Here is a 26,671-nt window from a genome sequence, read left to right as displayed (position 1 = left end):
ATAAGAATTAATTCTAATTTCTAGATTCATTTTATTTTATTAACATTTAACTTCACAGAATCAAAGTTGGGACAGCACAAAGTTAAGGGCCTTCATAACTCAGGATCCCCATCATTTTAAAAGCAATAGGTTTGGGCTTCCCTGGTGGCACAGTGGTTAAGAATCCACCTGCCAATGCAGGGGACATGGGTTCGAGCCCTGATCCGGGAAGATCCCACATGCCGCAGAACAACTAAACCCATGTCCCACAACGACTGAGCCTGCGCTCTAGAGCCTTTGAGCCACAGCTATGGAAGCCCGTGCGCTTAGATCCTGTGCTCCGCAGCAAGAGAAACCACCGCAATGAGAAGCCTGCGCACCGCAATGAAGAATAGACCCCACTCTCCACTAGAGAAAGTCTGTGCACAGCAACGAAGACCCAATTCAGACATAAATAAATAAATAAATAACTTTAAAAATAAAATTAAATTAAAAATTAAAAATTAAAAAAAAATTAAAAATATTTTAAAAATAAAAGCAATAGGTTCTTCTTCTTACAGGTATAATAATACATTGCTTAATTTGCATTTTCCTCTTTGCCACCAAAAAGAGGAATTTATTTCTCAGGGGTTAAAGATGGAATTTACTGCTTTAAAGGGGGTGAACTTGGAAAAACATTATGCTTGGAATAGGACTATCTTGGTAGATAATACATAATTTCATTGGAACTTTTAAATTTCTCTAAAGAATATAGGGAGAAGTAGATTACTGCCTTTCATTGATTCACCATCTAGAATTTTCTTCTTTTGAAACTATAGCTTAGAAAGTTATTTTTATTCCTATTATGTAGGATCTATTATTTTTGGAAAACTCATCCTTCAGTTTCTATGATATCTTCTAATTTACCAACTTAGATGCAATGTTTTATTTCTTTTGTTACCCTAGCAATATGAACATTCAAAACTATTGACATTCCAAAGAACACATAAAATCTGGATTGTATAAATTTCCTGACCCTGGTCTCCATTTCACAGCATTCCTGAATACTCTCCCTGTCATAAGAACAAATATTCTTTGTTGCATACACAGACATTTTCAAGCAAATTCTTGAAGCGCTACTTTAAAAAAAAAATACCAATTTTGGCATGCTCTTATAAGCAGAGACAAAATAGACATATTGGAGATTCAGTAGCAAGGAGCAAAGCAAATGTAAATCTTATGAAAACAAATATGAAGCTCTGAAAAAATAATATAAGGTAAAATAAGAAATTGGTTAGGAGGTTGAAAGCAATGCACCTAAACAAGATTATATATATATATCTTCGCTGAAATGTGGATAGGTAACAAGAGCAATATTTTGAATTTTAAATAATGGATTTTCAAAGAAACAGACAGAAAAATAACAGTGTTTGATGATAATAAAAAGATAATACTATTTGAATTTTTGAAAATATGTTATAACACTAATGGTAATGTAGTCACTAAATTAAATTTTTAAATAATATTTTAAAATTCCATAAGAAATTTAAATACACACATGCTAGTATCAATTGCTCTGCCAGAAAGAAAGAAAATTAACTGCTAATTTTAATGTTAGAACTGATTTTATAAGTGGGTGTTGATTTAAATGTAACTGAAAATAGCATGGCTATTCTTTATGTGAAAAAATGTTAAACTGTGAGTGAAATGAAAAAATGTATCCTAATGTAATTAACATACATTTACAATGACCACATGATCAGCTCTATTATGTTGTTCCACCTGTGAAACTCAGATATAAGGTAAAGGTGTCAGGTCTAGAGAAAGAAAATCTATGCTTCAGGTTTACCTCTCTAGTTATTACTTTTAGAACTTTAAATAAGTCATTTAATTTCTCTGGTTTGCATCAGCCATTTACTAAAACAGAATAATTGTTCCTTTAGCATGAAGGAACTAATGTATACAGAAACACTTTATAGATTGTACAACACAGAGTAAATATAAGGAAACATACTATTATTATAGTATAAAGCAGATAGGGCTAGTTTTATTCCATCAAGTACTCATTTATTATAATAGATAACACAAAAAAGCTAGTTCCAATTACAATTATTGAATTTTTTTTTAGTGTTAAGAAGTCTGCTAGAATGTTTTCAATTTTGATTTCAATGTTAAATGTTTTTAACAGATACATGGTGTTAAAAGTATTCTGATTATTTGGTTAATGTTTTTTGAAATCTAGGTCTACCTACACTTGTAAAAATAAAGAACCAAAGCAATTACTTAAATAAGTCAACAACAAAGGAACTACAGTTTATACATAAAATGGCTTTACTTTCTTATGGAAAGCTGTTTATATGAGTCCATCTAATGTATACATACACACACACACAGACACACATAAACACACACACACACTCTATTTTCCACAGTGCCTTTCACCAATGAAAGCATCTTATGATACATATTAAAATTTTATTATTAACATTTAATGCAGAGAAATAGACAAGTATAAAAGTACTACATTATTTTGAGATAATGCCCATTTGTCAAGTATTTTTATTAAAAATATATCCAGGACTTCCAAAAACATTAATTATTATAACATGGTAAATTTTTTAATACTGTGTACCTAGTCCTAATAAATTTACATATATATCAATTATTTCACTTCACTAAAAAAATAGCCTCAATATCAATCATATTTAGGGTACTTAGCAAGTACTTTCCAGATACATAGTTCAAATTTTATAGCAATTTTAATACTAACATTTTTAAAATTTATGTTACTTGAAGTCAGTCAAGAATTACTATTAGAATTCACTAAAATCTAATCAATATAATTGTCATGACACTACCAAATTTTGTGTTGATATTCATTAAATTAAAACTTTTTTTGTAACTCTATGGCTTTTAGTTTCTTTATTATCTTCAGCACAAAATTAGATTTTAAGTCCTAATCTTAGTATTTTGTTAATCAATTATCCTCTTCAGTCTAAATAAACCCATTTAATTTTTGAATTTTCAGGTAAAGCAGAAATTAGTAACACATTAACAAATCAAAGGAATTGGTATTATTGTTAGAACATGATACACCATTAAGAGAAACACAAGGAAAAATTTTATTAAGAATATATACATTACAAAGAAAAATGGCCAATAGAATTAATAAATATGTATTAGATAAAATATTATTCATAGATGATTGATTGATAACAAAGGCAATTTTGTCCAGGTTTAACCAGGGTAAGAAAGATTATTTCAATAAGGAAAATAATCAACAAGCTCTTGAAAGAAGCTGTATTCTAAGTACCACAGGGATGTTCTCCACCCACTGAGTGTTTACATTCAAAAAGAGGTAACTTTGAAATGGACATACAGAAAGACTCCACAGATCCCAACTATTATTGGATATATTTCAAGAAAACAAAAGTGAATAGAATTAATACTAAAATAATTGAATGCATTTTTCTTCTTACCACAAGAAAAAAAATGACCTCAGTTAAAATAAATTCCTAGAGATTAGTGACCAACTGAGGTTAATGGCCTGAAACTATATTTTAGGCAATTAACTCCACCCAGCCATTCATTAATCCCCAGGAAATACTCAGGTCTACAATTGTTACTGCTTAATTATAACCCAAATGGAACCATGAGAGATGAGAGCATCAGTGTGATTGGATAATGTACAAAAATTAAGTTCTCCATTAATACCTTGTATATATCAATCAAAATTGCATCACCCTTTAAAAAATCCATATACCTATATGTCTTTTCCGTTTTCAGTTTATAATAGCAATAATGACTTTGATGCTGGGCATTTTCTTGGAATTAATGGCCAGTGGATGTTAATGGTCCTTGGCTGTACCTTGAGCCATCCGCTCCTCCTTGTTAGTCATTAATCCCTATGAAATGCCCAGCTATTGCTTAATTAACTTTACAATGCAGTTAATGCAGATATGACATGAAAGATTTTTATTTTTAAGCTTCCAAAAAACAAAACTTTCAGCTCAGAAAAGCCTTGTAAAAATCCAGTTTCAGACTTTTTTTTTGAAACATACATGAAAATAAAGAATTGGGAGGTGATGTCAGCAAGATGGAGGGCTAGGAAATCCCAATACTTATCTCCCCAAGAAAAACCCCCAAAGCAATAAATAAACAACTACAAACTAGAGAAAACAGCTCAGGGAAAGCTCTGGACTACAACAAAACAGAAGTAAAAAAAACCCCTTTGTAGCTCTAAAACCAAGGACAGCATCATAGAAAAGCACAGGAAGCCTATTACCTGTGTCACGCCATCCTCCAGTCCAGAGAAGCTTGGAGCCAGGAAGGATAGCCTCAGAGGAATTTCACCTCATGGGGAAAGGAAAGCAGGAGAACCCCAGCAAGACTCACAACTGTGGATTTTTGCAGCCTTTGCTACAGGGGTCTCCCACAGTCTTCACCAATGCTGATGCCACTGACAGAGCTGCCTAGAGTCCACTCACAGCAGTTACTCTTTGTGGCTGGAGCTGTTGCTGGGGTGGGACCTGCCCTCAGGAGTCCCAGTCCCTGCTGTGTCCTGCTATCTGGGATCTGAACACCACAGCACCTTACCACATACAGGAAGGGGACCTGAGCTGCCACTGCTCTATGCCTCACCCCCATTTCAGATCAGAGCTCTGACCTGTCATGGCTGGGAAGTCCTGCCACTGCTCTAAGTCCAGCTCTACTATGGACAATTATATGCCAACAAACTGGATAACCTAGAAGAAATGGATACATTCCTAGAAACACACAACCTATCAAGACTGAAACATGAAGAAATACACAATCTGAACTGAATAATAATGAGTAAGGAGATTGAATCAGGAATCAAAAATCTCTAACCACCAAAAGGTCCAGGACTAGATGGTTTAACTGGTGAATTCCACCAAATATTTAAAGAAGAATGAATGCCAATACTTCTCAAACTCTTCCAAAAAAACTGAACAGAAACTCATCTTAGGAGGACAACATTACCCTGATACCAAAGCCAGATAAGGACACCATTAGAAAATTGTAGACCAATATCTCTGATGAATATTGATAAAAAAAAAATTCTCAACCAAACATTAGCAAACTGAATTCAACACCACATTAAAAGACTCATTCACCATGATCAAATGGGACTTACCCCTGGGATGCAAGGATCATTCTACATATGCAAATCAATAAATTTGATATAACATATTAATAGAATTAAAGATAAAAATCATTGGATTATCTCAATAGATGCAGAAAAAGCATTTTACAAAACACAATATCTTTTCATAATAAAAAACCCTCTAAACCTGGGTATAAAAGGAAAATGCTTCAATATAATAAACAGCATATATGAAAGATCCACAGCTAATATCACAGTCAACAGTGAAAGGTGGAAAGCTTTTCCTCTAAGATCAGGAGCAAGACAAGGGTGCCTACTCTGACAATTCTCACTCAACATAGTACTAGAAGCCCTAGCTAGAGAGAGAAATCAGGCAAAATAAAGAGATAAAAGGCATCCAAACTGGAATGAAAAAAAGTAAAATTGTCATTATTTACAGATGATATGATATCATATCTAGAAAACCCTAGACTCCACAAAAGAACAGTTAGAACTAATAAATAAAAAATACAGTAAAGTTGTAAGATATAAAATCAACATACAAAAACCATTTGTGTTTTTATACACTAGTAACAAACTATCTGAAAGAGAAATTAAGAAAGCAATCCCATTTACAATAACATCTAAAATAATTCTTAGGAATAAATTTAACCAAGAAGATTTAAGACCTGTAAACTGAAAACTGTAAGATATTGATGAGAGATTGAAGAAAACACAAATAGAAAGATATGCTATGTTCTTGGACTGGAAGAATTAATATTCTGAAAATGCCCATACTATCTAAAGCGACCAACAGATTCAGTGCAATCCCAATCAAAATTCCAATTGCATTTTTCACAAAACTGTTTTAAAAACTACCCTAAAATTTGTACAGAACCACAAAAGGCCCCAAATAGCAAAAGCAATCTTGAGAAATAAGAACAAAGCTGAAGGCATCACACTACCTAATTTCAAACTATGTTACAAAGCTATAGTAATCAAAGCAATATGTGCTGATATAAAAACAGGCACATAGACCAGTGAAACAGAATAGAAGGCCCAGACATAATCCCCTGCATATATGGTCAAATAATTTTTTTTTTTTTTTTGTGGTACGCAGGCCTCTCACTGTTGTGGCCTCTCCCGTTGTGGAGCACAGGCTGCGGATGCATAGGCTCAGCGGCCGTGGCTCACGGGCCCAGCCACTCCACGGCATGTGGGATCTTCCCGGACCGGGGCGCGAACCCGTGTCCCCTGCATCAGCAGGTGGACTCTCAACTACTGTGCCACCAGGGAAGCCCTGGTCAATTAATTTTTAACAAGGGTGTCAAGTACACACATTGGGGAAAGGACAGACTCTTCAATGAATGGTGCTGGGAAAACTGAATATCCACATGCAAAAGAATGAAACTGCACCCCTATCTTACACCACTCACAAAAATTAACTCAAAATGGATTAAGGACTTAAATATAAAATTTGAAATCATGAAAACAATAGGGAAAAAACTAAACATAGAACCAAAAAATTGGTCTTGGCAATGATTTCTTAGATAAGACACTAAAAGCACAAGCAACAAAAGCTAAAATAAGTAAATCAGACTACTTAAATAAAGAGCTTCTGCACAGAAAAGGAAACAATCAATAAATTAAAAAGACAACCGGGGCTTCACTGGTGGCACAGTGGTTGACAGTCCACCTGCCGATGCAGGGGACACGGGTTCGTGCCCCGGTCTGGGAAGATCCCACATGCCGCGGAGCGGCTGGGCCCATGAGCCACGGCCACTGAGCCTGCATGTCCGGAGCCTGTGCTCCACAATGGGAGAGGCCACAACAGTGAGAGGCCCGTGTACTACAAAAAAAAAAAAAGACAACCCACAGAATGGGAGAAAACATTCACAAACCATATATCTAATAAGTATATCTGAAGTATTCCTGAAGCATATAAATAACTCATACAACTCAAAAGCAAAAAAGCAAATAATCCAATTGAAAAATGGGCAAAGCGCCTAAATAGACATTTTCCCAAAGAAGACATAAAAATGCCAACAGGTATATGAAAAGGTGCTTAATATCACTTATCATTAGGGAAATGCAAATCAAAACAATGAGGGGCTTCCCTGGTGTCGCAGAGGTTGAGAATCCGCCTGCCAATGCAGGGGATACAGGTTTGGGCCTTGGTGCGGGAAGATCCCACATGCCGCAGAGCAACTAAGCCCGTGTGCCACAACTACTGAGCCTGCACTCTAGAGCCCATGAGCCACAACTACTGAAGCCCACGTGCCTAGAGCCCGTGGTCCACAACAAGAGAAGCCACAGCAATGAGAAGCCCGCGCACCGCAACGAGGAGTAGCCCCCACTCGCCGCAACTAGAGAAAGCCCTCGTGCAGCAACGAAGACCCAACGCAGCCAAAAATAGATAAATAAATAAATAAAAATTCATTAAAAAAAAAAACACACAATGAGATCTCACCTCACACATGTTAGGATGGCTGTCATCCAAAACACAAGAGATGACAAATGTTGGTGACGCCATGAAAAAAGGGAAAGTTTATAAATTGTTTGTGGAAATGTAAAATGACATGGCCATTAAGGAAAACAGTAAGGCAGTTCCTCAAAAAATTTAAAAATTGAACTAACATATGATCAAGCAAGGCCACTCCTAAGTATATATCCAAAGGAATTGAAATCAATATCTCAAAGAGATAACCTGCAAGCCCATGTCCATTGCAGCATTTTTTTACAATAGCCAAGACGAGGAAACAGTGTAAATATCCTTCAATGGATTGATAGGGAAAATTCACACACACACACACACACACACACAGATATACACACAATGGAAATTTATTCACCCATAAAAAAGAAGAAAATCTTGCCATTCCCAACAACATGGATAAATCTGGAGGGCATTATGCTAAGTGAAATTAGCCAGAAAAAGACAAATACTGTATGGTATCACTTATATGTGGAATCAGAATGGGAAAAAGTCTGATTTAATAGAGACTGAGAACAGAATGGTGGTTGCCAGGGGTTTGGGAGCTGGGGAATGGGGTGATATAAGTCAAAGGGTACACATTTTCAGATGTAAGAAAAGTAAGTTCTGAGGATCTAATGTTCATCATGTTGACTATAATTTGTATGGTATGCTATACGCGAAATTTACTGAGAATAGATCTTAAGCATTCTCACCACACACACGTTAACTATGTTACCTATGTGGGGTATGGATGTGTTAATTAACTTGTTTTTTGTAATCACTGTACAATGTATATGTATATCAAATAATTGTACACTTTAAATATATATAATTATATTTGTCAATTATTCCTCAATAAAATTAAAAATAGTTAAGAAAGACAAATTTCTTTCTAGTCATGGGACTAGAAAAAAAGGTACAGTTTAATAAAGCTAATTTGTAGTAAAAGATGATGCTAATGTTAAAAAGTGAAATAATTACACTAAAATGATATTATACCTACTTTCCCTTTTCAAAATTTTAATAGAAAAAAACTGCTAAAATGCAGTTATTTCATTTGCAGCTTTCATAGATTATAAAAATATGATTTTTTCAGTTTTGTACATGTATGGAGAGAATGTTTAGAATTAGGGCTTTAAAAAGTTTTGATCTGGAAAGAACCTAGACATCACTTAGCCCAATGTCTCTTTTACAGATGAGGAAATGAGAAATTCCTAGAGAAGCAAAGTAACTAGCTTGAGTAATGTGGTCGCTGCAGAACAAAAGGGAAGAAGTCTTCTGCCTCCTCTCTCCCAGCTTAGAGCCCTCTCACTTCCTGTGACACTTCGGATGCATGGCTTGCATCCCTACCTATTTGGGGCTTATTACAATAACTATAGTTCTTCTATACTTGCCAAATGAGCAGCCAGGTTTCTTGAACCTAGTGGGTAATAAGCTGTAATCAAATTTTGCTCTTTTGGAGAGATTATTTTAAGCAAGGTTAAAAAAGATTTGGTTTTAAATATTATTATATTTCAGTTTACATAGAATTTCAATAGTCTAGCAAGCCTTTTAAACTTTTTCTTTTCTGTTTTCCTGTAGTAAAGATATTTTAGGAGAACCCAAGTAGTAAATGTGTTCAAGTTATTAAGTAATCACAATATGTGTTTTACTGTTAACGTTATTCAAGCAGAATATATATTTAAAGCATTCAAAATTGATCCAAACTGTAATAAAATCCTACCAGTGATTAATAAAATTATTTCTATTTTTTCTCCTTGCAAATCTTAGTTTTGTTTTTTTTTAATTTGAAGGTTAAATGTTGAAATTAATGAATTAAAAATTAATTAAAATTAGCTTTAGATTAATTTTTAAAAGATAATTAAGAATGGAAAGGACTGTGGGAAATAATGTATTTCAGACGGCACTTCAGAATAACCTCAACCACCTTCAAGGAAGGAGATCTAGCCCATGGTAAATGATTATCTTAATTCCCTCAGTTACTTATTCTGATGCTTATTTAACATTATTATGTTGGTCAAGCCTAGTTTTTCCACATTAAAACCTTACTGAAATAAGACAAGGAACAGTGTTGTTTTTATGTGAGAACTGTTAAGAAAATCCCCATCCCCTCACCCATGTGCCTTATTCTCTGTGTGATATGAATCAGAGTTTGCAAACAGATTCCGTGACTAGTAACCACTTATTTGTGTCAGAGTAGTTTAAACTTGATAAGTTTTAACACCCATTCTTCCTCAAGGGAAAAAAAAATTGCCTTAAATTGTAAGCCTACTATTTTATTAGCCTATTATGGGGGCATTTTTCAATGCTACTAGCAGCTAATTAATGGCACATGCATATCCGTCTCAAACCATCTGGTCTACTAGATGTTGTTGATCAGTGTATCTGTTTTCATGCTGCATATAGTTAAACTTTTTAAGTTAATAAACACTTATGGTAGAAACCTACCTAACTAATCACGTGTTATGGCTCACCTGAGAGCACTTGAGACAGCCCCACTGATGCCTAAAATTAGCCCTGGTACATAATTATAGCCTTCAGGAAAGATCAGCTCTATAATATATTATCTTTCCTACAAAATCAAGATCCCTTAAATTATATAGATGAGTGTCCCACATGTACATAACTGGAAAGTTTGGATTGTGTTTTTACCTGTTAAGCATATGGTCTGCAAATGTAACAATGTAATACGTATTACTATTTATTGTGTTTATTAATACACAGATTCTTTTCTAATTTTGCTGATTTCCCTCACAAAAATAACAACCAGATATTTAAGTTATGAATCTACAATTATATGACTTAAAATTACACATTAAAAAGTGAATATAGTAAAAAAAAAGTTAATGTTTCTATGAATACAGGTGTCTTGGAGCATAAGATTCCAATGTCTATGATAGAGATATGGAGAAGATTAAATACTTATGCACAAAATTGATGAACATGTTATTTCACTTTAAACATTTTAGGTTGGGTGAAAATTTTTTGAACAGAGAACCAGAAATAGAGGATAAATCTGAAAATGGGAAATAATAAATATACTTGGTTGCCAGTGCACCTGATCAAAAAATAGGTACATCATGTATATTATGCTCCACATGTATGCACCTATCTGTGTGTGTGCACGTGCACACACACACACACACAGACTCAATCAATTTAAGAGTCATTCTTGAATTTTGAATGGATCATACCACTACTTGCAAATATTATCTTTGCTAATTGGTAAGAGTATCAGAAATCCAGACCCTGATAAAAACTCACTGGCCTATATATTGAACAGAGGTACCTGTCAACCCAAAACTTTTATGAACTATAGTTCACAATAATTATTTTTCAAGTCTTCACAACATACATACTATAATGGGAGACTATTAGCTAAAATGTCCTAATGTAATCTTGATAATACATTCTTTTTAAATACAGGTAAATAAGTATTTTATAATTTAAGAAACAGGTTTCATTTCCTCAATCTTTACACAATTTACGTATCTCACTAAGTGCTCAGCATCTCCATGCTGACTTTATAGTTAATTTTTTAAAAATGGTTTAAACAATCTACTAAAACAGTTCTAAATTGCTTAAATTCTATACTTTGCATTTTCACTCTTTTTTTCAGATCACAGGTAATATTTTATTTTGCTTTTAAAATTAACTATATTAGGGGCATCTGTTTGAATACCCCCTTTTATTTATTTTTTTATACATGCACTCTTTTTTTAAATTAATTAATTAATTTGGTTGTGCTGAGTTGTGGCATGTGGGATCTTCGTTGCTCTGAGCAGAGCAGGATATTTCAGTTGTGGCACTCAGGATCTTTTTTTTTAGCTGCAGCATGCGGGATCTAGTTCCCTGACCAGGTATCGAACCCAGGCCCCCTGCATCGGGAGCCCAGAGTCTTAACAACTGGACCACCAGGGAAGTCCCCGGCATTTTACTTTAAATACTGGTTTTCATCTTCTTCTTTTTTTTTTTTTTAATAAAATGAGACTAAGTCTAAATGGAGAATTCGTAGACTCCAACTCAACTTTTTTCATCCATTCATTAACTTAAATCAGCCCTTTTCAGTAATTTGTTATTACCTAACTGGTCCTTCCTCTCCTATCAGTTATGCAGTACCAAATTACTGAAGACTTTGAAGCAGAAAAGTGTATATATTCTTACTTGAGGTAATAGTCAATGAAATATTTTTAAGTAAAGGAATTATGTAGAAATCCAATGTTTTTTATTCAAAGGGTTATTTAGAGAAATGAGAATATTTTCTCAGCAAAGCCTACTGCAGTTCTTTAGTTGTGAGTCTATGAAACTCTGGATCGGAATGATAGCCCAAATGGAGATAAAGATACTAGCCTAAGAAATTTTTCAAAGGATGATGGACAAAAAAAGGAAGATGGTCGCACCGAATCAATAACTATAACCGTTCTTGTCTGAAGGAATGTTAAAATAGTAGTTTCTTTGGCAGAGACGAGAACACAAAATCTTGAGAACAAACCTTGTTTGGGGAGAAAATAAGATTGGTTTAGATTTGTTGAAGTTAACATGATGGGAAACACTTAACTAGAAATATTCAGAGGATAGCTGGAGATGTAGAAAAGAAGCTTGAGTAAAAAATATGAAGATTTTTATAGACAAGACCAGAAAATCAGGAACTTATTCATGTGATCTTTCTGCCTCAAGTCTCAGCCATACTTCAGGGAGCAAAGATCACTCTGTAAATGACTTCTCTTACTGAGATAATACCATATCAAAACATGGTATGTTAAACATAAAATGTTGAACACTGATTTTATGTTAAACATAAAATGTTGAACACTGATTGCTAACAAATAATACCTTTCCTCTGAATTTATTTTTCCTTACAGAAAAATAATGTTTAGTTCACAAACAGCCAGTTTAACATTTTAAACTCACTTTTTAGTGATGAAATGAGTAAAAGAATATGGACTGCCTCAGGTAAATTACCATTTCATCGAAAGTTTCTTTGCATGGCCTTTATTTATTTTATGGGTTTGCATAATAAGGATTCACACACACACAGTTTAGTTCCCCTTCCTCTGGGCCAGTTACCTAGCTGTCTTAATCAACCAGTAATTAAAATAAAAACCACTCCAGGTAATTGGCAGTCTTCTCCAATTGAAAACTGGGTAGATAATCATTGTCCCAAGGAAATGCCCCATTCTCATACTGTAATATGAACCACCATCTGTCTATTAAATTAGTCATTATAAAATATTAACATATAAATGACTATTATAGGGGTATTATAAAAGTGGTCCTAGAATTTAATTAATTATTCTTTTTCATTTTGTTGACTCACCAGTTTCTTTCTAGGGAACAATAAGAAAACGTATTATTGGGCTGATTAGGGAGGAGCAATAACTTTTGTCATGCAACACAGACATGTTTAGAAGGCTTATAATGTCTACCTTTGCTATACAAAGTATTTGCTCTCCAGTGAATAACAAACATTGAACCAAGAAGCCAGAAAAAATTACAAAAAAATGTTCAGTCTATCTATAGAGCTGAGATCTCCCTAATTCTTCATGTAATGCTATGCATTTACTTTCAGGAGAAGTAGAAGGTAAAAGAGGAAAAGAAAGTAAGTTTAAGAAAGCAAACTGGAATCTTAGAAACTGTCCAGTAGGCTAGAAAATCCTGGGAATATACTTGATATATACTGAAGAAATACTCTAAGTTTGTCCTTCCTTAAAGGTTAATTCTATTTGAATGAGAAAAGAGGGAGGAAATTCATAAATATCAACAGACCCTGAAAATAACATTGATAGACATTATGAAGAGGGTAACCTGATTTTCTGCACTGTGTAGACAGTGTGCTACCACACTGTCTTTGTAGACACACTTTTACATAGCACATAATACCAGCAGGCAGTATCTTCAATTACAGAGGACAGAGATATACAGTCACACATTTAATGACACAAAGTAGACAAAAGCAGCATGAATAGACTCTCCTTTTCCAAAGTCAATTCTAGCACTAAAAAACCCTTCCCCCCAAATCCTCTATGATGACTTATCTTAACATCTTGGGGATTTGTGATTTGTCTATTTGCTGGCATGAAATAAGCCTTGTGACATGTATAACTGAATTTGAATGTGGACTGATGATGCTCTAGACAAGGTCAAACCCCAATACACATAAATACTCATCAACTGATTAGGCAGAAATTACTTAAGACACTTAATAAGTCAAACTAGCTCAGTAGCTATCTAACAAATTCAGGGAAAAACAGAATTGCAATGAAAGTGAAAAAAAAATTCCCAATCACATACTTCTTTGACAATCACAGAAAATAAGTTATTTTCAGGATTTTGGATTTAGTATGCAAGTACTTATAACAAGGGTAAGACTTTACTCTGGAAACCATACCTGTCTTGAAATACTTACTCTGGTCTAAAGCTGAAAAAATCACTCTCCTCAAACCCTATCATTCACTGCCCAGTACAAAGAAAAGATCAAGTTCAGTCCTGTTTTTTCTTCACAGAAGACTTAGTGATAACAAGATGTCATTATGTTTCAATGCTAAGAGAAACTCAAGAAATCATTTTATGAATCAAGATGAAGAAAGCTTTTAAAATATAAAACTAGGGCTTCCCTGATGGCGCAGTGGTTGAGAGTCTGCCTGCTGATGCAGGGGACATGGGTTCGTGCCCCGGTCCGGGAAGATCCCACATGCCATGGAGTGGCTGGGCCTGTGAGCCATGGCCGCTGAGCCTGCGCGTCCAGAGCCTGTGCTCCACAGTGGGAGAGACCACAACAGTGAGAGGCCCGCATACAGCAAAAAAAAAAAAAAATATATATATATATATATATATATATATATATAACTATAAATGAATGATCTAGAACTATATGCAGCCAAGGATCTGGGATCTCTGAAAATTGAACAGAAATATGAATTTTATTAATTTTTTAAAAGCACAGTTTTATACTTTCATGTTTAGTTTTAATATGATTTTTTTCTCCTCTAGATTCTTTTATGTAGAAGGAGAAGTAACAGGTAAATCATGTTATTTCTGTTAAAGAAGAGCTGTACTTTTCTAAAAGTGGATTCTCATGGATTATTTATACAGTAAGTCCCATGACATTAAAGTATGCAGCACATTTTTCTTCTTTATGAATATATAACTGTAATTATATTAGCTTTTAAATGATTTGAATAACCAAGATACAAAAATATTAAAATTACAAGAGAGATACGTTATCATAGGATAGACATTAGAGAAATGATAGGCTCTTTAGATAGACAGATAGATATATAGACAGATATGAATGTAGAAATAGATACACGTATACATACACACTTCCTATAGACTTGTATGTTTGTGTTGTGTAGGTTGAAACCTAACCCCCAGTGTGATGATAGGTCCTTTGATAAGTGATGATTAGGTCATGAGGGTGAATTCCTCATGAATGGGATTGATCCCTTATAAAAGAGACCCCAGAGAGCTCCCTCACTTCTTCTGCCATGTGAAGACATAAGGAGAAGATGGCCAACTCTGAACCAGTAAGTGGGCTCTCAGCAGACACAATATCTGCTGGCACCTTGATCTTGGACTTTCTAGCCTCTAGAACTAAGAGAAATAAACTTTGTTGTTTAAGCCACCCAGTCTTTGATATTCTGTTATAGCAGCCCAAAAGGACTAAGACTATATATAGTTTTACTCTTCTAATTACCCTAAAGGTTTTTAATTTCCTTCCTTATCAAATTCAACCAAGAAGAAAATTTATTCAGTTAAAAACCTTCAAAGTTAGCATCTACTGCCTGAAAAGAAAACCAAGTAAACATTGAGTTTGTGTCCTATCTGCCCCCAAATTTAGCTCTGCTGCATAAATATTTATGTATTCATTTGCTTTGGACAGCTACTAAAATGCACAATTTTCTTGGACTGCTATGGCTTATACATAAAATAATTCCTTTTTAAAAATTACTTTGGTATTGAACTAAGCTAATGTTTGATGAAATCATATTTATTACAGACCATTATAGAATATATAACTTAACAATAAAAATTAAAACTATCATTTTCAAGTGTTTCTAATGTTCCTTGCATCGTGCTAAGCACTTTATACACATTATATCATTTAATCTTTAACAATCCTGTGCAGTAGGTGTTATTTTCCAATTCTATTATTCAGTATACTCTGGCAAATAGAAGATTAATAATTTTCCCAGGGTTACATAGCTTATAACTGGCTGAGCTACATTTTATCTTAAGACTGACTGACCTCGAATTTAAATCTCTCTCCACCATAACAGAGAATCTCCCCAATTAAGGTTCCTAGAGGCTGCTGGCTGTTTACCAAAGCCATTTCTAAGCACACAGCTTGAACATATTTCCCTTGGAGTTGGGTATATCAATGAATTAAATCCTAGCCAAGAGAATATGGGCAAAAATAGTGTATGCCACTTTCAGGTTTGGCTCATAGAAACTTTTCACATGCAACCTTCCATTCTATTATCCCCCATCTGGCTGCAGACATCAACCAGGCCACACTGACAACCATATGAAGATGGTAGGACCCTACACAGAAGTTCAACCAGAAACATCTTCACTGAATTGTTATGCAAAGGGAAATAAACCCTATTGAGTTAAGCCACTATTACATAAGGGTTTTATGTTCTATCAGCCGGTATTACCCTAACTAATACAAGTTATGTCATCTTGTATTACCCAATCAAAATATGATTTTGACTCAAGTTTTTAATAAAAACCATTCAATTAAACATACTAAACATTAATATTTATTTCCTGACAGTCTAAACTTTGCCCTGATAACATCCAGTGAGAGTATGACCTCTTCTCCTACTGCAAAACACAGATGTTAAGTAAAAATGGTAACTTGAAGACGAAGTCCAAATGAACTGCAGTTTATCACTTCAAAAGCAAATAGCATCCAAATGCAGTTTTGAAATGATGTCTAGATACTTTTTATAGCAAACTTCAGGTGTCACGGATAATAAATGAATCATTTATTTGATGCACATAATACTTTAAAGAAAACAGTGTAAGCCCCCAAAGGAAAAAAGCAACAGCATACTCAGAAGCATTTCATCATTTGAAGTTGATATAACAATGCTGACAAGTACAAAAGATACCTACTTTGTTCTGTCATGCCGTATCATGTTGTAGAAAACACAAAGCATTATGTGACCTTTAGAGAAACAGCCAAAAAGTAGCTTGCTTTGTGATGCTTAACGCGGTATTTTTGAATTTTTGAAGGCCTTGATTTTTACCAATTGTGGACAAAGTTATGTCCTGGGGGATCTCAGGCATGAAGAGAAAAGAATGCTGATGCATGAAGCAAGTGTAAGGGGAAAGACTGAGAGGAAAATTTACTGCTTCTGGAAAACAAAACTAGTTGTTAAGTATCTATGTGTATGCTGGCTCCTTGAAATGTCCCATCTAATAAATATTAGTTCCAAAACTGGCCTATATATATGTATATTGGCCATGGTTGGCATTGGACCATATGGAGATATTCTCCTAATCCATTTTTTATACTCTTTTTTCAAGTATTCACTACTTTTCATGCTCCTCTCTGACTGTGACACTACTACTGCAACAGCCCCAAATTCTAGTCCCATCAAACTTCCATATATACAGGGTCCTCGGAGATTGGAAAATGGTACATATAACTGATAGAAGGTTATTGAGTCTTACTTTTAGATAAGCATCACTACTTCCAAAAATCAAAGCTATGTTTTACTAGGCACTTCTCCTAGGGTTAACTTCTTACCTCAAAGGAATAACTAATAGAAACAATTTCAGCCCTCTAGGTTAGTATTCCTTAAAGTAAATTTACAGATAATATGCATTGGAATTACCTGAAGATGTATAGCTTAATCTCCAAAGTAAGCATTAAAAATAATACAGAAAAGTATACTGAAAAAGCCTATAGAGGAGAAAGAATAATAATAATAATGTGACACAAGTAATGAAGTCCTTTGTTTCTGACCCAAGAGTCTCATTTCTTCTGACACCATCTATGACACAGTAGCAGGCTACTTATTAGCATGTAAGCAGGGTAAAATCAAATCTTAGAGCAAACATATATTATTAAATAGAAATCAAGTTTGGTTAACTTTAATGTCATCAAACTGACCAGTTAATGTATAAGGACAAACTATTAAACATAATTTACTTATGGACTTATGGACTGTGTCATAATTTGGTAGTCACATTTTATGAGTCATTTATTCTACAGATAAAAATTTTAAATTTCTTATATCTTTGTCAAATTCAAAGCTCTCTAAAAAGGAGCTAATTTCACAATATATATGTGTATCAAGTCATCATGTTGTACACCTTAAAATTATACATTATATGTCAATTATATCTCAATAAAGGTGGGAAAAATAAAAAGTAGCTAAATGCTTATATCAAAGGCATAAGGTTCTTCATATACTTAATCAAAGAATCATATCATTAACACAGACAGCTGGAATGCTACTAGAGAACCCAAGACCACCATAAATTTAATGTTCTAAATAATATGTGGAGTCTAGGAGTATCTATTGATAAATACACATTTTCAGAATATATATATATGGTTATCACAGTGGGTAATGACCCTAATTTCAGCATTCTTGAACATTTTCTTTGGTAGACTTTCTAAAATGGCTCTTAAAATTCTCAATGGAAATTATGCTGTCTTCCCTCAAGCACTTTCTTGAGCTTTAAAAAATGAGTATATACCAAAGGTAAGGTAGATAGCTAGTGGGAAGCAGCCGCATAGCACAGGGAGATCAGCTCGGTGCTTTGTGACTGCCTGGAGGGGTGGGATAGGGAGGGTGGGAGGGAGACGCAAAAGGGAGGGGATATGGGAACATATGTATATGTATAACTGATTAAATTTGTTATAAAGCAAAAAAAAATGAGTATATTTCTGTAACAGTATTGCTTTCATTGAATCTCCAAGTTTCTTCTTTTTTGTCATTTGCCAATTCCAACAATCAACTGCTTCTTCACTTTCAAGTCTGCCAAAAACCCCTGAAAAAACTTTTGTCTTTGAATTAATGTGACAATTATTTATTTTCTAATATCCTTAGGTCTTGCATCATTTCTTGTTATTCCTTTCCATATATGCTGAAATTCTAGTTCTTTCTTCCTAAAGTTTCTCTTTCCAGAATATTTCCCTAAAAGTAGAAGCTGGAAGGAGCCTACATAAAACTCCCCTCATAGTATTTTGCTAATCTCTTTGGAAATGATGATAAATAAGTAATTATCTAAAAGCCCCATTCTCCAAGCATAATGAGTCCAAAGCAAATAACTGCAAAATTTTAAAAATCTCAGAGCGAAAATATTTAGAAATAAGTGAAACTAGGAAGTTTACCGTTTCATACTGTGTTGTTACAATTTCTTTTTTATTGTGACATATAATTTGCCATGTGCTTTTCATAAAATTGCTTTCTTACATAAATAATACTAAGGTCTTTACTAATAGTAATGGGGTCAAATTCTGTTGATGTTATTATTGGTCAACATTCAAATATATTCCTCAGTCTGGCATCGTAAAAGACTAATAATCTTAACATGTTTCTTAAATTTGTTTTATAAAAATAATTGCATAGCATTCAGTGATCCATTATCATGAATCAACACTATTAGAATTATTTGTAAATAATTTACCTCAAATAAGCTTATGTTCCATATTCCTAATATGGAGTATCACAATGGGAAGAAATATGTGTAGCTTTAATGTCAGACAAATATGAATTTAAATACTGCATTGACTATTGACTAATTATGTAAGGTTAGGTAAATTACTGTACTCTAAACATCCTCATTTATTCATTGGCAGCATGTGGATAAAAAATCCTACTATGCAGGATGTTTTTCAGATTCTTAAGAATTATTTTATGCAAAGCATCTATCACAGAGCCTGGTATATAGTATATGTTCCAAAAATAATGAAAATTTGTTGTTACTGATACTACAAATTGATTATTAGGTGAGGTAGAAGTTGTTGACATATGCATATGACTTTCATTTTCAATAGAGATCATCTGTTCCTAATTAAGTAGTTTACTAAATTTGGGATCTTTAGACTACTTTCAGTGCTTAATTAACAACTAGTTAATAATGAAATATCCCAAGAATTTGTTACCAAATATTATCATGTAGCATGTGGTTACAAAAACCTTTAAAATGTTAACATTATTATATGTGGAATCTAAAAAAAAAAAGGGTACAAATGAACTTATCTAGAAAACAGAAATAGAGTTACAGATATAGAAAACAAACTTATGGTTACCAGGGGGTAAGGGAGGGAGGGATAAATTGGGAGATTGAGAGTGACATATACACACTACTAATTATAAAATAGATAACTAATAAGGACCTACTGTATACCACAGGGAACTCTACTCTGTAATGGCCTATATGGGAAAAGAATCTAAAAAGGACTGAATATATGTATATGTATAACTGATTCACTTTGCTGTACACCTGAAACTAACACAACATTGTAAATCAACTATACTCCAACAAAATTTTTTTAAAAGTAACATTAAATAAACTTTTAACATTTCTATAATGAGAAACATTTTAAATCTGAAGAGACATGCCGTAACTATCTCAGTTCACTTTACTCTCAATGTATTTATTTACATATACAGTTACTTACATAACAACTACTAGACATGACACAAAAGTATTATCATTTAGCTATAGGTAAGATGATTTTATAACTTTTACCATTTAATAGATTAATTCAATAATAAATTTGGTTAATTTCCAATATGACTATTGTGTAATATAAATAAAACTGAAGTGTACAGAAGTCAACATGTTTATATAAACTACAGAAGTAATAAACTGGTTTGGCAAGGTACAGAAGAAAGGAGAAAAGTCTTTAAAGGTAGGTCATTTTACAGATTAAGATCTTAGTGACCTTATCACCTCACATCTCAATGGTTCTAAGTTGTAAACAGGATTTGGTTAAAGGGTTTTTCATAATCAATGGTACTATTTGTTAAGACATTTAAAAGTTACAGAAGAAACAAATTTTAATGCAACATTATAGCATGGTAGGAATGGAATGAGTTACCAGGCTATGAAACTCCTTAACTAGTAGGAGACTACAGTCTATATTCAGTCTCCATTGTCACAACTCTTTCAGACATGGATTCTCTAACACTAACAGATCCCTAATGTTTCCTTTAGGCTTACCTATTTCTTCCTAATGGCCATACAGGGAGTCAACTTAAAGTAAGGAGGAAGACATTTGAATGAATCTGCCACCTTTATAGTTGACCAAGTAAGTCAGGGCGTTGCATTTGAACATTTAGGGTTTCTATCAGTTAAAATAGTTTAGCTGTAAATGACTTAAAAATATGAGATTTAATTTCTTACATATAGGAGATCCAGAGATAGAGATATTCCAGGGTTGGTTCAGGGACTTGACATTTGTCATTGAGAATCCAAGTGTTTCCTGACTTTTACTTTGCCTTTGGACTCATTGATGACTTCACCTGGAATCACAGGATGAACTGCCACAATTCCAGGTGTCACATGCCAATATGATGACATCTAGCCAAAAAAAAGGGAGTGTTTCCCCTGTGTCTCTCTTTCCATTGATGAGAGAATCTTTTCCTTAAAGCCTGTCAGACTTCCCTTTTCAGTGACCAGAATTCTATCCCATTTTCATAGTTGAATGGGATGGGAAATGAAATGGTGATAACTAGTTTACACTAATTATGATTTTTCCCCCAGGGACGGGGGACAACTCAACCAAATTTTACTTGAAATACCCACTAGTCATTCCTACCCCCATGTCTTTGGTGTCAGGGGAAAGTTGACTTAAATCCCCACTCATATCTTTCTTATGAACTCTTAACATTATGCAACTACTTAACCTCTCTGAATATCAGCTTTCTTTCTGACAGATATAGATGTATATATAGGATATATGTAACAATACAAATATGATGTATTTTTAAAGGTCTCTATTGTCAGATATATAAGGATAATTTCTGTAGAAATACCCAGCACAGAGCCTGATACATGGTAGAAGCCAATGAATATCATTTTAATCTGTTTTCTTTAATCTGTAGGTCCTCCTCATTTCCCTCCTTCCTATAACCAAAGCCCAATAATGTTCCAAGGAGTATAGCCTAAATTTGATTCTCTCTCCAAAATGTTCAAGTCTAAAAAATCTTTTACTTGGTACTTTAATATTTCATTCTACATATTCCACTATGTCTTAAATATCAGGGTTACCAAATACTAGTTTATTTGAACAGTGGATCATGTACCCTGATTATCACACACACACACACACACATACATTCTTTATTAGTTGATAAATTCTGTAAATCAAATCAGCATATAAACCCTACCAATTATTTTAAGAAAGGGAGAAATAGAATAAGCAAGCCCCTAGTTGGATATAAAAAGTTCCTTGTGAAATGCGTCTCTACATTTTCAGTCTCAACCTTTGCCCACCCCTGAACATGTTTATGCTTTAATCACACTGAATTAATTGTTCACTGTACTTTCCATGGTAATTTCCAGCTTCTTTAAATCTATTATTACACGTTCCTCTGTCTGGAACATCCTCTTCACCATTCTTCATTTGACTCATTCTTGTTCATCTTCATGACTCATTTCAGAAAACATCTCCCCCCCAAAAAAAATCTTTCCGACTTCCAGGTTGGGCTAAACATGCTTCTTTTTCATTTCAGAGCACCTTTTGCTTACCATTTATCATAAAATACTGAAGGTAGCTATTTTTGCATCTGATTTCTTCACTAGATTCTTTGACATATTCCTGATATAATTCCTGGGACAGAATTAACCACTCAATAAATGTGCATTGAATAAAATTAAATAAATTTGTTTTGTAGATTCAGCACTCCGAAATGGAATATTAAAGATAAAGCTTCTTGGGTTGGAGTCCTGGTCCCAGAAGATCCCACATGCTGCGGAGCGACTAAGCCCGTGAGCCACAACTACTGAGCCCATGTGCCACAGCCAGTGAAGCCCACGCGCTTAGAGCCTGTGCTCTGCAGTAGGAGAAGCCACTGCAGTGAAAAGCCCGCGAACCACAATGAAGGGAGGCCCCCGCTCGCTGCAACTAGAGAAGGCCCACTCCTGGCAAAGAAGACCCAATGCAGCCAAAAATAAATAATAATAAATAAAATAAATATTAAAAAATCTTAAATAAAGTAGCCTTCTCTGTTTAAAAAAAGATAAAGCTTCTTATATAAATCAGTGTGATAATTTTTAAAAGAGCATTAAAAATTATCACCTAAAAAGATTTTTATATAAAAAATACAATAATGTTTCTCAAGTACTTACCATGAGCAAATGTCACACTAACTGCTTTATACATATTTTCCTACATAATCATCAAAACACCCTTGGGAAGAAGTATTTTAAGTATTTTTTCCCATTTTAAAGATGTGGATACATTTTTTTTTTTTTTTTTTTTTTTTTGCGGTACACGGGCCTCTCACTGTTGTGGCCTCTCACATTGCGGAGTACAGGCTCCGGACGCGCAGGCTCAGCGGCCATGGCTCACGGGTCCAGCCGCTCCGCGGCATGTGGGATCTTCCCGGACTAGGGCACGAACCCGTATCCCCTGCATTGGCAGGCGGACTCTCAACCACTGCGCCACCAGGGAAGCCCAAGATGTGGATACTTTTAAAAAATTTTTTTATTGGAGTACGATTGCTTTACAATGTTGTGTTAGTTTCTGTTGTGCAATGAAGCGAATCAGCTATATGAATACCTATATCCCCTCCCTCTTGTACCTCCCTCCCACCCCACACCCCATCCCACCCATCTAGGTCATCACAGAACACCGAGCTGAGCTTCCTGTGCTTTATAGCTTGTTCCTACTGATCTCACAGCTAGCAAGTCCCAAACCTGGAACTTGAACTCAGGTTTGTTGACCTAAAGCTCATGTTTTAGTTATTTTCCTCTAGAACAGAGACCATTCTCCATGTTACCTTATTGGTTACCCATTCTTAATTGAAAATGGTCTCAGAAAGCACCAAGACAATTAAACTTTATAGTAAAACAAACAAAAATAATAATAATCACTTCTACAGATATAAGACAACAGAACATTTTATTCCAACTAACTTCTCCCTTTATTTAAATTCATGATTGTTCACAGTCAACAGCAACTGTGTAGACTTAATGCACTAAAACTGTTAAAACATGCTTTGCTGCACTGTGATAAAACCTCCTAATTACTGACAACACATTTCCTTAAATAAAATGTCCAATTTTTAATGTTGTCTAATGGTACTGTCTCCTCCTTCTTAAAACAGAATTTTAATGACTACATTTGCTACAAAGAAAGTTAGACAGGTGCTCAAAAGCAATGATATCTACATTTATTAAATTTTCACTTTATTGTTTAAATACTACACTTGTTTACATAATTTTCATCATTACTCAACTGCATTAGTTTTCATACACACCCATGAAACATTATATACCTACACCAAATCTAGTAATATGTGTTAAAAATCACTGCTGCATTTAGAAGTAACCTGAGGCACAAAAAAATAGGAAAAAAGCAACAACAAAAGTTGAGTCACCTAAATGTGTTACTGTAAATATTTCATGAATATTGGAAGATCAACAGTTTCCCATATAACTTTCCCAGGCTGCTGCCGAAGATGGTGGAGGGTCAGGTCCTGGTGCTCAATGGCCAAGGCCATCTCCTGGGCTGCCTGGCAGCCACCATGGCCAAGCAGGTGCTTCTGGGCAGAAAGGTGGTGGTTGTGCAGCTGTGAGGGCATCAGCATTTCTGGCAATTTCTACAGAAGCAAGTTGAAGTACCTGGCCTTCCTCTGCAAGCGGATGCGGCCCCTACCACTTCTAAGCCCCCAGCCGCATCTTCTGGTGGACAGGGCAAGGCATGTTTCCCCATAGGACCAAGCGAGGCCAGGTCGCTCGGGACTTCCTCAAGGTGTTTGATATGATCCCACCACCCTATGACAAGAAACAGTGGATGGTGGTTCCTGCCGCCCTCAAGGTTGTGCATCTGAAGCCTGTGTGGAAGTTTGCCTACCTAGGGCGGCTGCCTTGTGAGGTTGGCTGGAAGTACCAGGCAGTAACAGCTACCCTGGAGGAGAAGAGAAAGAAGGCCAAGATCCACTACCAGAAAAAGAAGGCCAAGATCCACTACCAGAAAAAGAAGCAGCTCCTGAGGTTACGGAAGCAGGCCAAAAAGAACATAGAGAAGAAAACTGACAAATTCACAGAGGTCCTCAAGACCCATGGATTCCTAGTCTGAGTGCAATAAAACTGTTTATTCTTTTAAAAAAAAAAAAAAAAAAAACACCTTCCAGTATAGGGGACAAAAACTGTGGAAATATTTTTTAAACGAGTATATAATATTTTATTTCAAGATATATTTAGTAAACATTCATTTATTTATATACTGGAAAATATAAAATGATAAAAAAGAAATAACTGCAACTTCAGAAGAAAATTTTAGCCTATACAAAGGAAAAGAAAATAAATGCTTTTGAATATATGTGTGACTAAGGCAAATAACTTTTGTCTCTGTGTCTTAAATTTATTTTCTGTAAAATAAAATACCTGGAAAAAATTATCATTTTAAGAATTCTACCTCCAGCCAACAATTCCAAATCTCATATATACTAGAAACAGAGCAAACATTAAAATGCATTTAACATGGTAATCTGCAACCTCAGTAGAGTGTGATGAATTTACATGTGTTTGTTTATAAAATCACCCAGAGCTTCTGAGTATCTGAAGTGTTGTTATTACTGATGTTCTTTTGTGGATGGCAAGTATATTAAATCCTACAGCCCTGACTTTCTTACTGATTGAAATAAACCAATTGTGGAGCCAGGGCCAAATATCCTTGGTCTTTGTACATCGGGCTGTCTGTTCCCACTGCTGTGCAATGTCTGTTAGGTGTTGGACAAATGAATGGCTAAGCAGAATGTACAAATAAGTACAACGGACTGAATCCCATTGAAGTATGTTTGCATGATTTCCATAAATTTCAATGTGACATAAGTCTAAGCAGAGGCTTTAATTTCAGGCCCACAATCACAAATTTTTCTATATTCTCTGTGTAACATCTGTTGAAAATCTTAGAATAACTGGGAATCACAGTTAAAAATCTAAATTACCAAATCATTTACATTTTTTAAATTGAGAATGAATTTAAAGCTCTTTGTTTTAGTTTGTTCTATAACATATGATTTATATTTTTATTAAACATTTCAATGTTCACCTTTTTTTTTTTTTTAAGAAAGAGTAGAGTACAATGTGAAGAAAATGATATTCTCAGGTCTTGAATTAGAAAAGCTTAAACACATATTGCCATTCTGGTCCAAAAACTGTATTTGTTCTCAATGCATCATTATGTTCAATTAATAAATTTTTTTCAGTATAATATTTTGCGAATTGATGAAAACTTAACAGAAAAATATGTAGAATTCAGGGAGATGGCAACACACTCTTTATGATGTATCCACTACACCATTATTATCAACGACTATCTGAATGTTTAGAGTACAAGGTGTTTACCTGCAGTGTGTTGAGTGGTAAATTCAACATAGTAAATACAGTCAGTGTAAACTTCCTCTTATTAGCATGAGAGTGACTACGATCCAAGGTCGGTTCTGTCCTTCCATTTGCTTTTTTCTTCTCTCTCCAGCCATGGAAATAGAGCTCAGTTATTTCTGCATGGATGCAAAGTGAATGAGGCTGTCATTTCTCCTTGCAGTGCTATTTATTACAGGTCACTGACATAATACAGCTATTTTTTTAATTAAAAAAAGTTATATAGCATTATCTCACTTACTCGGGTATTTGAGAGGAATGTGCAGAGTGTTATTTATTTATACAGAAATCTGCCAACCGAGAGACATCATCTTGCTTTGAGGGGCCTCCTGCTGGCAAACTGAGCAGCCCTGTTATTATAAGAATTAAAACGCTGCACACTGTATGGAAGAAAACATAACACAATCCTATAGTGTGAAGCTGTCTGGATTTTCAACCTGTAAAAATACATTATTCCAATAAGGACAAAACTTAGAAAACTTCAAAGTGTATCACAAATTGGGATTATCTATGTAGTTTCATTGTTCTCAGCTATGAGATACATACAT

The 26,671-nt window shown here is 34.5% G+C and overlaps 1 pseudogene; it reads left to right on the top strand.

Moving 5' to 3' along the window:
* The first annotated feature begins 24,196 nt into the window (after positions 1 to 24,196).
* LOC132495229 (large ribosomal subunit protein uL13-like) lies at positions 24,197 to 24,816 on the top strand (annotated as a pseudogene).
* Positions 24,817 to 26,671: the final 1,855 nt, after the last annotated feature.

The sequence above is a fragment of the Mesoplodon densirostris genome, chromosome 8, assembly GCF_025265405.1.
Source record: "Mesoplodon densirostris isolate mMesDen1 chromosome 8, mMesDen1 primary haplotype, whole genome shotgun sequence".
Classification (NCBI taxonomy): Eukaryota; Metazoa; Chordata; class Mammalia; order Artiodactyla; family Ziphiidae; genus Mesoplodon; species Mesoplodon densirostris.
This window is presented reverse-complemented; position numbering and strand designations above follow the sequence as displayed.